Source organism: Protopterus annectens, chromosome 3.part1 (assembly GCF_019279795.1).
Source record: "Protopterus annectens isolate FY-2018-M chromosome 3.part1, PAN1.0, whole genome shotgun sequence".
NCBI classification, from domain to species: Eukaryota; Metazoa; Chordata; order Ceratodontiformes; family Protopteridae; genus Protopterus; species Protopterus annectens.
This window is the reverse complement of record NC_056732.1, coordinates 1,552,410,331-1,552,426,786: the sequence shown is the minus strand read 5'-3', so window position 1 is coordinate 1,552,426,786 and position 16,456 is coordinate 1,552,410,331. Positions and strand designations below refer to the sequence as shown.

The window sequence follows — 16,456 nt, the reverse complement described above, 5'->3', positions numbered from 1 at the left end:
TGATGACACCCATGCCCATAACCCCACCAGTTACAAACACATCATTACCAACATCAACTGTACTTTCAGAATTATCAGTCATATTGTATTGGTATTATTACTCAAAACATCATTGTGTGAAGCAATTGTAACAGTCATTTCTGTGTGAGGTCCCACTTTAGAGTTAATAATATTCAGTTCTCTAGTCATATTATGTCCAAAGTTCCTCCGTTCAAGGGCTCTATTGCAGTCAAACCTAGGCCAGGTGAACACATGACCATTCCTACAATCATTTTTGTCCCTCTGTGTTTTACTTCTTTTTTGTTTCAACAGTCTTTTTTCATATAGTAAGACACTGTCAAGCATTCTTTCTATACAAGAGTCGACTATTGCATTAGGGTACTTCATATGAATTAACTGTTGTTGTTCCCTAATTTCGCCCCTCAGATGTTCCTCTTCGGGGCAAAAGAAATCATTTAGTAAAGTCATGTAATTTAGACTCACCTCAATGTTGAGTTGTTGCCACTTATAGAGCAGTTCAGGGTAGAGGTTGCCTGTAGTAGGCATCTTTAGAACCCTTAGTCCCCTCGGAATTATTCTCCTGTGGATACATACTTCGAAATGTTGCCGTTGCAATTGCAATCGCTTGAGTTTCAAAAAATTAGATTCCAAGGTAGCAAATGCTTCATTCAGGCCAACGAGATCCTCCGACCCAACTGAGAGTTGATTCTCTCCTTCCGTGACCTCGTACAGCATCTGCAGATTTTCATCACCTGATATACAATCCAGAAAACGATTGGAGCTCCGTTGTTCAACGGGTCATCCCTCAGTCATGTAAGGCAACTCCAAAGATGGCGTCTGCATTCCTGCCATGTCTCCCCGGTAGTGCACCAAACAGCAATGCAAAAATCTAAAACAAGTAGGCACCACCACGGAGTAAGTGCGCCTGTGATGTGGAAAAGGTAATAAAGACAAAATACGTAAACCATCCACAGGAACAGTCTACGGCTGGTAAAAATTATTCTATTGTAGCAAATAATTCCAAAAAACAGGTATATGGTGCCAAATAAGCAAAACGTCAATGATAGAAACACTGTTTATTAAACAAATTAAAAGATGGTAAGCTCTTTCGCCTGTGTGGCTTCTTCAGACCAAACAAGTACAAATACTTCCCTTAAACCCATTCTTATATATCCCTGTTCATAAAGTATTCAACACATAATTAATTAATTATTGGATTGACATCATATCGCACACGATTACGGTCTGACCATAATGCACTGTCAAAAAATGTTATGGATGCAGGCCCCAAACATCAATTTAAGTTCTCAGTCATAAAAGTTGTTGTACCAAATAACAGAGGGGGTGATGTCAGGAACTTTAAGGAGAGTTGTGAATCCAAGTAGATTATAAGACTTAGAGCAGATATGAGACCAGGTTGAATGATAAAGTACCCCTCAAACCAGTTTTACAAAGTAGGAGATTGAAATAAGTGTAGTGGTTGTTTTCTCTTCAATTCTCATATTAAATTATATACATCTATACAGAAACACATATAAGATGAGTTTTTATGCGCCCTAGAATTGGTTTGCTGATTATATTAATTAGTGATATTTTAAAGTATGATTTTATGATGTCTATAGGTTTTTAATGAATTCCTACTTAAAGTAGATAAATTTCTTTCCTTTTAACTGATCTTTTCCTAATTGAATCTCTTTTACTATGGATACTGGCTTGTTAGGATATGATGTAAATCCAATAATTAATTAATTATGTGTTAAATAATTTATGAACAGGGATATATAAGAAGGGGTTTAAGGGAAGTATTTGTACTTGTTTGGTCTGAGGAAGCCACACAGTCGAAAGCGCTTGCCATCTTTTAATTTGTTTAATAAACCGTGTTTCTATCATCGACATTTTGCTTATTTGGCACCATATACCTGTCTTTTGGAATTATTTGCTACAACAGAATTGTTTTACCAGCCGTGGACTGCTCCTGTGGATGGTTTACGTATTTTGTCTTAATTTTAAGAATGTTTAAACAGTCTTTCTTTTCTATTCATGCTTTGATGTGCTTCGGCTTTACTTACGTTACATTTCTTACTGGAGTCCAACCATCCGCTGTCAAATAGGTTGGGGCGAGTCGTCCGGGGGTGAATCGGCGGGGTCAAAATGTCCTGTACCCAACAGGCTAGAGGCTGATCTGATGGTTGATGGGAGAGATTTCCAAAGTTTAGAAACAGAGTAAGAGTAAAGGCACTGACCTGGTCGTTTTGAAGGTTTAGAGATTTCTAGCAGATTTTTGTATTCAGAGCTGAGTGATCTGCTTGGTATGTAGTGTTTGACAAGCTTATCCAGGGCAGGGCAAGCAGCTGGTTTGTAAATTAAGTTGTCTATAGTGGATAGTTGGACATATGGTTGGAGAGTTCAAGCCAATTTAGTTCCTGGAGTGATTTACAGTGCTATATATGGTATTTGAAGTTTGTGGCAAATTTTGAGATTTTGTTATAACATTGTTCCATTTTTGTTTTGGTGGAGTTTTGTAGATTGGTGATATACAAGATCTGTAAAATAATGAGGGCAGAAGGAACGTTTTTGCTAGGTTGTCTTGGTTATTGTGGTAATTGCCTATTTATGTAGAAAAGTCTAAAAGTTTTTTATGGGTTTTCTTTATGTTTTGCTGGATATGAACGTTGAAGGTAAGTTTGATACTTTGTTCATCTGTTTTGCAAGTACCTTTCCATCATTGATGATGCCTTCAATTGATCTATATAGAACTTGTGTCACATCCCTGCATGCAATACATTTCTCTTTCTACTAATATCTCTTGAGCTGCTTTGAATTCTACACTGCCTGTTTGCTAACTAGAACTGAATAGCTCAACTGTTTAGTTACTTTTGAGGTAACCCCAGATGAACCAATAATAAAGTCCTACCTGGAACAAGGCTTACATAATATATCTGTTTGTCTAGTGATTAAACAGTGGTTCAAGTTCCACAGTATGAAGCAAAAGCAACTTCAGAAAGTTAAGCACTCATTTTCATTTTTAAGAATAAAGCAGCAGTTTAGAATGAAACAAAAATAAAATGCAACCACAGCAGTTCAAGATGCTTAGGAAAACAATGTAACTGTAATAAAATTAAAACAAAATAAAAATAATAGCCATATTAACTTATTTTACCTTTGTCTCATATAAACACACAGTAGTCAGTCAGAGAAAAATATCCCAGCTTGCTTTATACAACTATACATTAGTCTTATCAAGCTGACAATATGACACATATAATATCTGGGCATCTTCTACCACAGTAAAAACTTACCTGTCAATATAATGACTGCCATTTGACAACCACACCACAGACACAACATTCACTTGTACATCTTCATGGTTCTGCTCCATGGACTCCCATTTCTATCACATGCAGTCGTCTATTCTACATTTTGAGGCATTCTGTTTCTTGCTATCCCACTGATGATCTAGAGAACAAATCAAAGAGTCTCAAATGCTTTTTATTTCATTGTCTAAGTTATGCATAGTATGAAACAGAAAGCTCATGAAGGTAGTGACCAGATGGTCTCTTTTGAACAGGGATGTCATAGAAAAATAAATTAAATACCTCGGAAACCACCCCTAGCTGAATGGATAAGACTGGTGGGAAGGATAAATGGGTGACTCAGGAGAAGATCCGGGGAATGAAGCCACCAGAGAAGCAAATCCCTGCAGGCCTGAGACAAACAAACTGGATGGGATAATGGCAGATCTAGTAAGGACCACTGGACCGCTAGGGTCCACTGGAGAACCCTCATATGCAGAGAAGCAGTAGGGATTAGGGTGATTGTGTCCGCCATGGACCCCAATGCCCGAAGAACTGACTCCACAGGGAGATACTGGGTCTGAAAAATGTACAACACATGATGTCTGTGGGATTAAAGTTTGTCCGGAGTTAGAAAAACCTTGCTCTGAATGGTGTCTAACAGAGCACGAATAAAGTCTAGAACTTGAACCGGATCCAATAGGGACTTGTTGAGATTTATGGCTATGCGCAACTGGTGGGCAGACTGGAGAAGGTGATCCCTGGCTTGGCAGAGGCGATGCCTTGAAGGAGCGGAAAGGAGCCAATCGTCCAGGTAGGGGAAGACCTGGAACCCCTGCAGCCGCCGGTGAGCAGCCACCACTGAGTGCCATCACTTTCGTGAGCAACCTGGGGGCAGTGGTGAGACCAAAGGGTGGCACTCTGAACTGGTAATGATTTGCCCCCAAGGGCCTGTGCACTTTGATGCGGTAGTATGTGTCCTGGAGATCCACCGAGCATATCTAGTCATTTTTCTGCAGGAAGGGCAGAATGGATTGGAGAGTGACCATTTTGTCTTGGCAACTGACAGGTTTAGGGTTGAAAGATCCAGGATGGGTCTTAAGTCCCCCATCTTCTTTGGCACTAAAAAGAACCTGGAATAGATGCTTGATCTGGACTGGTCTGGGAGGATGGGGTGGATGACTCATTTTTTGATCAGCTTTGAAATTTCCACTGCTGCTTCCTCCCATTGTGCGGGTGGAACATCCGGGAGGTGTTTGGGCAGGACTGGCATTTGAATGAAGGGGACTGATTATCCTCTGGATATGATTTGCAACACCCAGTGATAATCTATAAACGACTCCCAGGCTGTTGGGTGCAGCAAGAGATGTTCCCCTGACTGCCTCCAGAGACGAGCAGTCGGCAACAATTCAAAGCTGCTGCACGGGTCTGTCTGGGAAGGAATTCAGAGAGCAGTGGCTCCTCAGAACCCTGTCCCATGATGACGGCGTCTGTCATATCCCCCTCTGCCTCTGGGGGAGGATAAGTCCTAAGCGTCTTGGGAATAGCCTTGAGACTTTCAGAACCACGTCTTTTTCACCCCCCTGCTGATTCTGGGTAAAGGATCATTGAGGGATTAAGAAGCGGATCCCGACAGCAGACAAGGTCTTCCCGTCTTTCTTACTCTGGACCAACGTGTCTCATACCGTTTTTCCAAAAAGGATGGAACCATCATATGGGGCATTTGCAAATGACGCCTTGAAGGGCTCTGAGAATGCACAAAGCCAGAGCCAGGCATGACACCTAATGGCAATGCCTGAACCGGCTTCCCTAGAGGCACCTTCGGTAGCATGTGACAGAAGCCTCATAGAGGTGTTGGAAATGGAAGTGAGGGTGGCCATACGGGAAAAGAACACCTTCTTCTCCTTCTCCACCAACATGGACCCATGAGCAGACTCAGCAACCTCTTTGACCAGGTCCCGCTGAAGTCTAATCACATATGCCGTGTAGTTCAGTGCAAATACCACAAATGTGGCTGAAGCATGGCACAACACTCTTGGTATGGTCAATGGACCGTAGAGCTCTCCCGAGTGAGCTCTTTCTTGGTGGCCACCGCCACCACCATGGCACCAACCGGGGACCCCTTAAACCAATGTTGCTTATCTGAAGGCGCACTCAGAATCCTATCAGGGTGCTTGGGGATGAGCTCCACTGTGTCAGTTTCCTTCCATGCCCAAGATGTAATCAAATCCACAAGTGGTTCCGAGGAAGGGGACACCCAGGAGGTAGATGGTCCTGTGACACTGGAACTCCAGGAACACTGACTCATCTGGGTTGGGTTTTGGACAGACCACCCCCTACTCTGGCGTAGGATTTCCATGATGTCTCCAAAGGAGACATCATCTGGGGGTGATCAGGGGGAACCCTCCCCTTCCTCTAAGTCAGTGACTTCTGTGAGGGATTCCAGCAAGAAGTCCAAGTGCCTCCTTTTACATGTATGTTTCCATTCCTCTGGGGTGTCTCTGGGGAGGACTCGGAAACTTCTGGCTGTTCCCGTAGGGGCACTCCCTGAGGCAGAGAGGCAACAGGCTGTCCCTGAGGGCACAGGATGGTGGAATCCAAACCAGAAAGAGAGGGAGCCAGGACAAACTCCGAGGAGGATAGAGTCAACGGCCTTGAGGGAGCTGAGAGAACCCTGTCTACCATGTCGAAAGCAGAAGGAGAACGAATCCCAAAAGCTGGGACTAAAGCCAGGACCGTAACTCTCTGAGTCAACAGGGGAGCCAGATCCGAGCCTCCAGGCTCAGAGACTCTCAGTGGAAGGGCCGACTCCGAACACCTTGAAGCCAACACAACCCCTTCAGATCTGGCGCTGAGGTTACAGCTCTGAGAGCTGGAAGGCTTCCAGCTAGCTGGAGACAAACCACTCAGGGCAATGGTCAGTGTTGAGGTACCTGGTACCATCAGCGCTGACCCCTAGACACCAAGGGGCCTTGGACCCAAGGATTCCAAAGCCAGAGGTCAGATCAGAGAAGGAGAAATTGGCATAAAGGTGGACTGCATGCTCCCAGCCCTAGAGGGGTGGAAGCAGGCAAGACTCCCATCTGAATCTGGATGAATTTCCATCCACCTCGGCTTCAGAAAGGCTGCAGGTGGTTTGGGCGGAGGTAGCCACGGGGATGGGCCTGGAGAGGCACCAGAGAGAGAGGCTGATAAAGGGGATTAACCCCAAGAAACCTCCAGCTCTGGAGAAAAATGGGGGTGGCACTGGAGCCGAGGGGAGCCCAGGCTGGGAGCTGGGTGAGACTTAGCTTTGGCTCCATTGAGAAAGTGTAGTTGGAGGACTGCTTCCTGAGCCTATCTCACTCTTTTTGTCTGTGCTTCTCCCTATCCCCTGCCCTCTTGAGGGGGAGGTTGAGTCCCAGAGGCTGGGAAGGAGGAAGAAGTGGAAGCAGAGGCCTCCAAGAAAGGTGGAGGAAGGAGGCCCTTCAGAATAAATATGTTCCTCCTTTCAATCAATGCATTGGGGTTAAATCCTGCACAGATCGAACAGGAGGTGTGAGACTCCTTGACAAACCACACACAGAGTGTGGCCATCAGAAGGGGGAAGCTTATGGCCACACTCTGTGCATTTCCAAAACCCTGGCTTGGGGGTCTCTGCCATGGTATCGGATCTAGCACACACCCACACACACGCACACACACACGCACACATACACACGCGCACACACACACACACACACACACACACACACACACACACACACACACACACACACACACACACACACACACACAGTACAATAGTAAGAGAAGCAAAGAAAGGAGAGGGGCCTTTTTTTTTTGGTGGATTACAGGACAAATGCCTGTGGGCAAGGGGTAGGGGATGAAATTAGAAATAAAAAGGGTCTAAAAGACCCAAAGAGAAATTAAGAGGAACAGAGAAATTCACTTACCAGGAACCTGGAGGAATGGACCACAATGCTAGCTAGATGCACGACAAACAAGATCTGAGGTGAGGAGGGAGACATGGGCATTATGGGTAGGGGAGGTGCTTGGAGCTCGGAGCCGATGCAGGAAAATGCATCCAAATTCATATTTCCACAGGTTGAAGATCAAATAAAACAACAACTTCAGATCAACTTTTTAACATTTTTTTGGGTAGCACTACAATTTAGAATTTCTAAAGCAGTTTTACTTAGTATATATGAGGTCTTCCTCTATGGTCAACTCTCTACAGTATCATAGTCATGTGTGACTGAAGCCTGGTTTGTTTTAAATCAATGAAAATATATTTTTATGTTTCCATATTATTACATTTGTAATGAAAAATGCTACATTATTTTGTGCATGAAGCAAATCTTTAAGTTAAAAATAGTTCTCTTATATACAGTGCATTCAGTTTTCTGCATTTCACTGACAATACTGATGAACCACACACTGCGGTGGTGGTGCTGCGGTAGCGTTGTCACCTCACAGTTAGACGTTGCCCGTTCGATTCTCTGTTAGAGCGTCTTCTGTGTAGCGACATGCGTGAATGGGCGTTCCTTCATTGAAGGTTGTGCGTTAGGCCCGGCAAGCCAGTATGTAAAAATCTACTGCCAATCATTAGCGGACCGGAGTTCCGCTGTGGCGACCCCTAACCGGGAAAAGCCGAAAGACACAAACAAACAAATTGATGAACCACACATTTCCATTGCTACAAGTCTTCATTTTTTTAATCAGAATGCTTTCCCTTCTGTAACCAATGTGTATTCTGTAATCTTCATTAGAGATTGTATGGACATCAGAATCATTTTGCAAAAATGTGCAAAAATTTAACTAAATTTGTGAAGCAAGATTTCCATGTAGCAGAAGCAAAAAAGTAGAATAAAACAGAAATGCCTATGAGCATAGTTGAGATACATAATGTGATGCATTATAGGCTAAAGGCAGCAAAATGTAAGAAAAGCTATGATTAATTTAAAATGTAACAGTTAATTTTGATAATAATGTAGAATTAGGCACTGTTTCAAATAATAAATTGATATCATTGACTCATCCTAATACTGTGCAGCTCTCCATGCATTCTTTTGAAGTATTCAGAACATGAGCTAAAGCCACTGGGCAGAATTTGCTTGACTATAAGTGCCAAGTATAGAAAATATAAACTAATATCCCAATTAGTACCCTTAGAAAAGCAATTAAAGCAGCCAAATATTTTGGGATGCAATGCTTGTAAGATCCTCGAGCATGAGGAATCATACTAATTTTTGGATTTTTGCAGGCAATAACCAGAGCCAGAAATGTAATCTTAATGGTACAACTGTTGCTCAGAATACAACAATGAAAAATAACAAGAAAGATTACATTTAATCTCCAGTGAGAGACAAATTCAGAAAAGTTACACATTGCAGTAACTCTTCTAAGTTCAGAGACACCTGCACCATAGTGAAGAAGAAGTAGTAGAAACATGAAGACATGCAGCACAATCATGGGCTGTCTCCATGGCCATACTAGATGCTAATGAGACATTCCAGGAGAGAGGCATTTGGTAATTAGCAATGTGTTCTCCCTAGAACTGCCTATAAGGCATGTATGTATCTGAGCAGTTCTGAGAATTGTTTGGGTGTATAAAGTAACATGGCCACTCCTGACCACTTGAGGCAATGAACACAGCCAAAAGGCTGTGTTCATCCATCACTGTAGAGTCAAGTGCTGAGAAGTTTAGTGGTCAGGTGGTGTTACGGGTGTGCAGGTATGTGTATGTGAGGGGCTGCATTTGTGAGAGTATATGTGAGTGTGTGTTTGCCTGAGAAGTCACAGAAGGGGGGGGGTAAATAAGGTGGTAGGTTAGCTGTGTGTATGTGTGGTGTGTATGTGTGAGTTTGTGTGTGTGAATATATGTGTTGGGGAAGGGTTGGGGGTATCTTTCAAACTTCCACACACCCCTAGATTAACAAAGAAATCCTGCAACATTTGGTCATGGGACTACTAGTCACCAGGGATAACTCTAAAGGTGTGGGATGGTGACACCACTGTCAGCTAGGGATAACTCTGAAAGCATGGGTTGGGGCTGCTCTAGCCACCAGGAATAACCTATATAAGGTTATTCCTGGTGGCTAGTGTTCCCCCAACCCGCGCCTTCAAAGTTAATGGCAATTACACATAAAATGAGTTTGGGGAAAATTCTAGACACCAGGGAGAATTCTTACATCTCATCCCTAAAGGCATTTAAACATAATGGGGAACAGGGGGAAATAAACACAAATACACTTTACCATCATGCTTTAGTGACAATATAAGGACACCTATAAATTAAAATAAATATGTTGTGGGTCAGGAAGGGACCTCTACACATAAGCAATAGTATAAATGGAGAGCCTTAAAGGCACTTAAAAGGATTCAAACCCTGCCCCCGCCTACCCAGGATATTAGTCCTCTATGTCACCATAGGTTCATAGGTAAGTTCATAGGTAAGTGCTAGGCTATCTGCCCAGGGGCATTTATAAGCCTAGCCACAGAGTGATGGCTTTCACCTCCCCATTAGATTAGTAACCTGGGCCTCTGTCTAACAGGGCTCCTGAAGTGATCCCCGGGTAGAACTTACGATTACCCATCCACTCATCAAGATTCTCTTGAAGAGGGTCATTGAGAAGCTCTGTCGAATATGGATTGGGATTCTATTTCAGAGTGAGGGGAGTCACTGGGACAGGACTCTATCCCTCCAGTATGTCCTGTTTATTGTTGTGCATAGGTTCAAGTCGCTAGAACGAGTGGTTCTGAGGGATCTCGTTTTTTTTAGGTGAAGAATGTCCATTAGTTCAGGGTTTGACATGGCCCTATAGGTCAGGCATAGGTCACCTCTGAGCAGACGGTAAGTGACTGAGAAGAGCTGGAGCTTTTTTAGTCATGCTTCATAGGGTAATTGTTTAAGGGCCTTAATTCTCTTAGTGAGGTACTTTTGTGATCTTTCTAGTTGTTGCAGGTGTCTAGTGAGGTACATCCCAAATGGGGCATTGTACTCTATTATGGGCCTAATGAGTGAGGAGTAAAGGGGCACAATCACCTCCTTGGATCTGGATGAGAAACCCTTTGTGATCAGGTGTGCCACATAGAAGGATTTCCTGACCATTTTGGCTATGTGGTTCTCAAAGGAGAGCATGCTATCTACTTGGGTACCCAGGTCCCTAATTACTTCTTCTGTACTTAGTGGATTCCCATCTATGTGGTAGTTTGTAGGTATTTTGTTTTTCCCAAATGGGATTACTATGCATTTTTTGGCATTTAGCTTGAGGCCGTGACTTTGACACCAGGTGTTTGTCTCTGAGAGAACCTTTTGCAGGATGTCTGTCTCAGCCGGAGAGTTAATTATTGCACCCTATTTACAGTCATCTGTGAACTTGGTTAGCCACAGTCCCTCTGCATTTGCCTGTACTTTGGAGAAATATATAACGAACAGGAGGGGTCCCAGGATTGACCCCTGTGGGACTCCGCTTGTGACTGGTTTAGAGTCAGACACGGCGCCTGCACTCTTACCATGTGGGTTCTGTCTGAGAGCCAATTGGCAACCCATCTCGTGACATGTGGGTTGATATTTAAGCTTTTAAGTTTGTCTATGATTCCTGAGTGTGGGATGGTGTCAAACGCCTTAGTGAGGTCCAGATATGCTGTTTGGACCACCTTCCCTTTATCTATGGCCTTGGTGACTGTTTTGAAGAAGTCGACCAAGTTCAGGAGACAAGATCTGCTTTTAACAAAGCCGAACTGGGTGGGGTCCAGTGTCTGGAGGTTCCCAATGTCCCTGTTAATGAGCTCCATGACAATGCATTCCATGGCTTTGCAGACCAAGCTAGTCAAGCTTATAGGGCGATAGTTCCCAGGGTCAGTTGTGGCACCACCTTTGTGGAGTGATACGACTGTTGCTGTATGCCATTCTTTGGGTACATAGCCTGTAGAGAGGCTGAGTTTGAATAGTGTTTTGAGATGGGGGGTTAGTTCATTTTGAAGCTCGTGTAAGACACAACCTGGGATACCATCTGTTCCCATTGATGCTGTATTTTTGGCCTTTGCAAGGGCTGTCTTTACTTGTGTGTCTGAGATATCTGGAGCGCCACATTCTTCTGGGATGGGTGCTAGCCCCTTTGGTGGAGGGGGGGGTGAAGTTTGCACTGAACTTGTCAGCCAGGATGTTGGCAGTGTCGGTTGGTTCAGTGTATTTATGGCCATTATGCACTAGCTCGGAGCATATCTGAGAGTTTGCCCCTAGACTCTTGACATAGTTCAAGAAGGCCTTGTGGTTATCCTTAGAGTCATTGGCTATTTTTCTTTCAAAGTTGGCCTTGGATGATTTAATGAGGGAGCGCAGTTTTTTACTGATGTTAATCAGAGATGCCTTCTTATTTTGGGATTTTGTTCTATCTTGCAGGAGTTTCCTCCTTCTGTTGTAAAGTTTATTTATGGCTGGGGTCCACCAGACTGGCTTCTTCTTATTTGAGGAGTTGGTCTTGGTTTTACTTGGGATGGCTCGGTCCATGCATTCTTGAAGGTGTTCATAGAATGCACTTGTAAAGGATTCTGCCGATGGGTCATCATTTTCCATTTGATTGGGAGCTTTGAAACTTCCCACCTCAGTCTTGAGGAGTGTGCAGTTGGCTTTAGAGAAGGTTTTACCTTGATTTCCTTGACTGGGGGGGGGGGGTCGGGATGTGGATGTCCAGTGTGATTAGATTGTGATCTGATCTTACCAATGATGAGTTTACCTCAGGTGTGGAACATAGGTTCCCCATGTTGGTGATGACTAGGTCCAGTATGTTGTCACCTCTTGTGGGACTGGTGACCAGCTGTTCCAGGGCGTTTGAGTTTATAAACTCAAGGAAGCACTGGGCTAGGGCATTTGAGCTTGAGTAGTTTTCCCAGTCAATGTTTGGATAGTTGAAGTCACCCAGTAGCATGGTGTTGGGTAGAATCTTCATACTTTCTAATGTTCTCAGGAATGCTGCGTGAGGGTCCTGAGACAAGGTAAGAGATCTGAAGCAAGCTATAAATTGAACAGTCAATTTACCCGCTGTCAATTGCACTTGGATGGTCTCAGATTCCACGTGCTGTGCTACTAGCCTGGAGGTGTGGGTGTTCTTGATGAATATGGACACACCCCCTCCTTTTGTATTCCGGTCCTGGTTTTTAGGACCTAAAGGTATGGTAGGAGTTATAGCCTGGTAGTGCTGGGGTGCTCTCTGGAGCCTTGAACCAGGTTTCTGTCACTGCACATATGTCGATTTCTTCCATACTAAGGAGAGCCTTGAGTGCATGCATTCTGAGGTTTAGACTTCTGGCATTGAGCAGCATTACCCTCAGTTTTTGTTTATTATTGTTGTTTATGGAGGCGGGTTTGTCTTTTGAGCCTTGCCTAAAAAAGGCAGTATTGGGGTGGCAAGAGTCTTGGCCAGTATTAGAAAGCCCAGGGGCGACAGGTGCAAGCCGTCTCTGGTGAAGCAACGTGGCTTGTCAAGCATGTCGTCCCAGGCTGACAAGTACTGGATCCCCTTTGAATGACACCAGTAGTTTAACCAATTGTTGAAACTGATCATTTTATCTTCATATGCTGGCATCATTTTGGGTGAGGGCAGGATGCTACTCAGAGTCAGAGTCATACCAGCCTGGGCTACACGGTCAGAGAGCTCCTCAATGTCTCTTTTCATGTAGTCCAGGGAGGTACGTCTCAGGTCATTTATGCCAACATGTACAATGACAGAGTCATATCTGTACTTGTTGTGGAGTGACCTGTGTGCATGTGTTATGTGGCGGAGTCTGAAACCCGACAGGCAGCTTACAGTAACCTTCTCCTTGTTCAGTCTAGTGAGTGGGACGTCTGTGTGCCTGATGATAGAATCACCGATTACTAGTGTGTTAGGTGTGTTATTTAGCCTTAGGGGCTGTTTTTGCTTGGCACACCAACATTGTGACGTATGTGTTACCTGGTTTCTGTTGTGGGGTGGGGGTTGCTTGGGTGTATGCTTAATAGGTCTCTGTTGTATAGGCAGGTTCTTATTTAGAGCCTCCGAGTATATTTTTGCGTGTTTCTGAGAGTTGTTTGCTGGTGCAGCTATGGCTGGTCTATGTGAGTCTGGTAATGTGGTGCTAGTGTTGCCCTTCTCCTTGTAACTGGATGATCCAGTCGTGGGTTGAGAGAGGTTAGCCTCCAGCTTGGCTGTGTAGCTGCATCTCTCACATATGTTTGTGTTGGTTGGGAGGAGGAGGGGGTTGACTGTGTACATAAGGCAATTGTAACATTGCTTCAGGATGCCCAGATTCACCAGCTGGACTGGACAGTACACCTGAAGCTGTCCCTTGAACATGCCTGAATAGATGGTTGGGACTGTATTACTGACTGGATAAGTAAAGAGCCTTATATTTCCTGAGCATAGGGCTGAAGGGCGGCTGTACGCTAGTGCTGGTTTTAGTGAGTTTGAGTTAGTGTTGGTCTTAAATTGCCTTATTTCTAGTGCTGGGTTGAAGTGTATCAAGTTTCAAGGGAAAAACTGAAGTGCAGACTTTGTGGAGGCTGGAATAGTTTAACTGCAGCTAAACAGCGCTGCGCGGTGCGCAAACCCGCGCTAAACGGTTTTTATACCAGGGAGATCAAAAGGATAGAAATTAGCCCAAAATGGCCAATGAGCTATGAGTTGCTGGGCTGGGACCACTCCTACAGGGACAGATAGGCTGCTCAGACTTCTCTCTCTCACAGTGAACAAGGAAGCCACCTAATTATCCAAGTATGATATGGGCAACACAGGAACCTTTACCACAGTCCTGGATTCAGCAAAGCCTGAAAACTGGACTAGACTAGTTCAGAAAGGCGGGAAAACAAGGAGTTTTTTTTTTTTTTTTTTTTTCAGAAACAACAGAAATGCAGAGTTTAAATTACTTTAAATACACAGAGGAGGCTAGCACACTTGAGTGTGTAGCCTGCGACTGTGTTACAGGTAACTTAAATGCAAAAACGACAAACAGTAACTTTTTTCAAGTGCAACAAAGAAATAAGTACAGTAAGCAATGCAGATATCACTAGGGTTCCACAGAAGCACTGAAAAGCCGCGCTTTAGGTGGAATTAGCGTTTCAGGGAAACAAGCAAAAACAATATTTAATCAAGTCCAAAGTCTCTCTTTTGTCTCTCGGACGCTTGTAGGACTCTGCAGGACACCACGAGGAGCTTGCTGAGCTGTATACAAGCGCAAAACCGTGCTAAGCATTTTTTATACCAGGGAGATCAAAAAGATAGAAATTAGCCCAAAATGGCCAGTGAGCTACAAGTTGCTGGGCTGCGACGACTCCTACAGGGACAGATAGGCTTCTCAGAGTTCCCTCTCTCACAGTGAACAAGGAAGCCACCTAATTATCCAAGTATGATATGGGCAACACAGGAACCTTTACCACAGTCCTGGATTCAGCAAAGCCTGAAAACTGGACTAGACTAGTTCAGAAAGGCAGGAAAACAAGGATTTTTTTTGTGATTTTTTTCAGAAACGACAGAAATGCAAAGCTTAAATTACTTTAAATACACAGAGGAGGCTAGCGCACTTGAGTGTGTAGCCTGCGAGTGTGTTACAGGTAATTTAAATGCAAAAACGACAAACAGTAACCTTTTTCAAGTGCAACAAAGAAATAAGTACAGTAAGCAATGCAGATATCACTAGGGATCCACAGAAGCACTGAAAAGCCATGTTTTAGGCAGAATTAGTGTTTCAGGGAAACAACAAGCAAAAACAATATTTAATCAAGTCCAAAGTCTCTCTTTTGTCTCTCGGCCGCTTGTAGGACTCTGCAGGCCACCACGAGGAGCTTGCTGAGCTGTATACCAGATTCTTTGGACTTAATTTGACTAATAAATAAGTCTTAAAAAAGAAAAATTATAAAGGAGGGGAAAAGGCTTCAAACACTTCACTCTTGCAATAGGAAACATCAGTATTAGTCTGCTGCACTAACAGATAAGTTATTGTCATAAGTTTTTTTTACCATATAATGAAGATGTTGGGCATTATTCAATGCCTGCAAAAGTTCCTGAGATATGAAGTAGAGGACATGGCATATATAAGCATACCACTCTATGTGGTAGCGCATCTACACAAAGCCAATAATAATGATGTGACAAAGACCCACAATCAGGGATGGATTTTACTTATTCCTCTTATAAACTCAGAAAGTTACTACAATAACAGGTTTTGTACTAACATACATTTACTAAATAATATGAAATATGAAACTCTAAAGTCTGGTATTAATGACTGTCTGTAATCATACATGATTTATGAGGGCAGGAAAAAAAGAGACACCGGGGCATTATGACAACACAGGAACATGTGGTGTGTGTGTGTGTGTGTGTGTGTGTGTGTGTGTGTGTGTGTGTGTGTGTGTGTGTATGCGTGTGCGCATGTGTGTTTCTGTATAGGATATTGAATGGAGGGTGCCCATGTTAAATTGATGTATCCACCACCAGTGTTAACTACTACAGAAAAGTGCTGATTAGCTTTTAGAGTCTGCATGTTGTCAATCTGTCCTTGTGGTTTTCCTATAGGTACTTATCAGTACAGGCCAGAGGTTTAAAGCTACATGTTTCTGTTGAGCTTCACCCTACAGTCTTAACTTTGATTCTTCCCCATATGCACATTGTAGGAATAAACAGATAACTAAATCAACTAAATCAAATTAGTGCTCTCCGGTTACTCAGGAAAATGGCACTTGTGTGCTGAAGGCACTACCTACTTAATAAATAAAACAGAAAATAATACATATATATATATATATATATATATATATATATATATATATATATATGTATATATATATATATATATATATATATATATATATATATATATATATATATATATATATATATATATATATATATATATATATATATATATATATATATATATATATATATATATATATATATATATATATATATATATAGGTTCATAGGTTCTTACTAGGCTATCTGCCCTAGGGCATTTATAAGCCTAGCCAGAATGTGTTTAGCTTTCGCCACCCATTTTAAATTTATTTTGATATGCCCTTTTTCGAGGTTAGTATACTGTGCCTCTGTCTAACAGTGACACAGAAGTGATACCCGGGGTAAACCTACGATCTCCCATCCACTCATCAAGATTCCTCTTGAAGAGAGTCAATGAGGGACTCTGCC

General features: G+C 43.0%; 1 protein-coding gene across 2 annotated transcripts in view; it reads left to right on the top strand.

The window, feature by feature from the left end:
• Positions 1-16,456, top strand: part of LOC122798561 — a 1,002,482-nt gene that overhangs the window by 73,677 nt on the left and 912,349 nt on the right. The window lies entirely within an intron of this gene.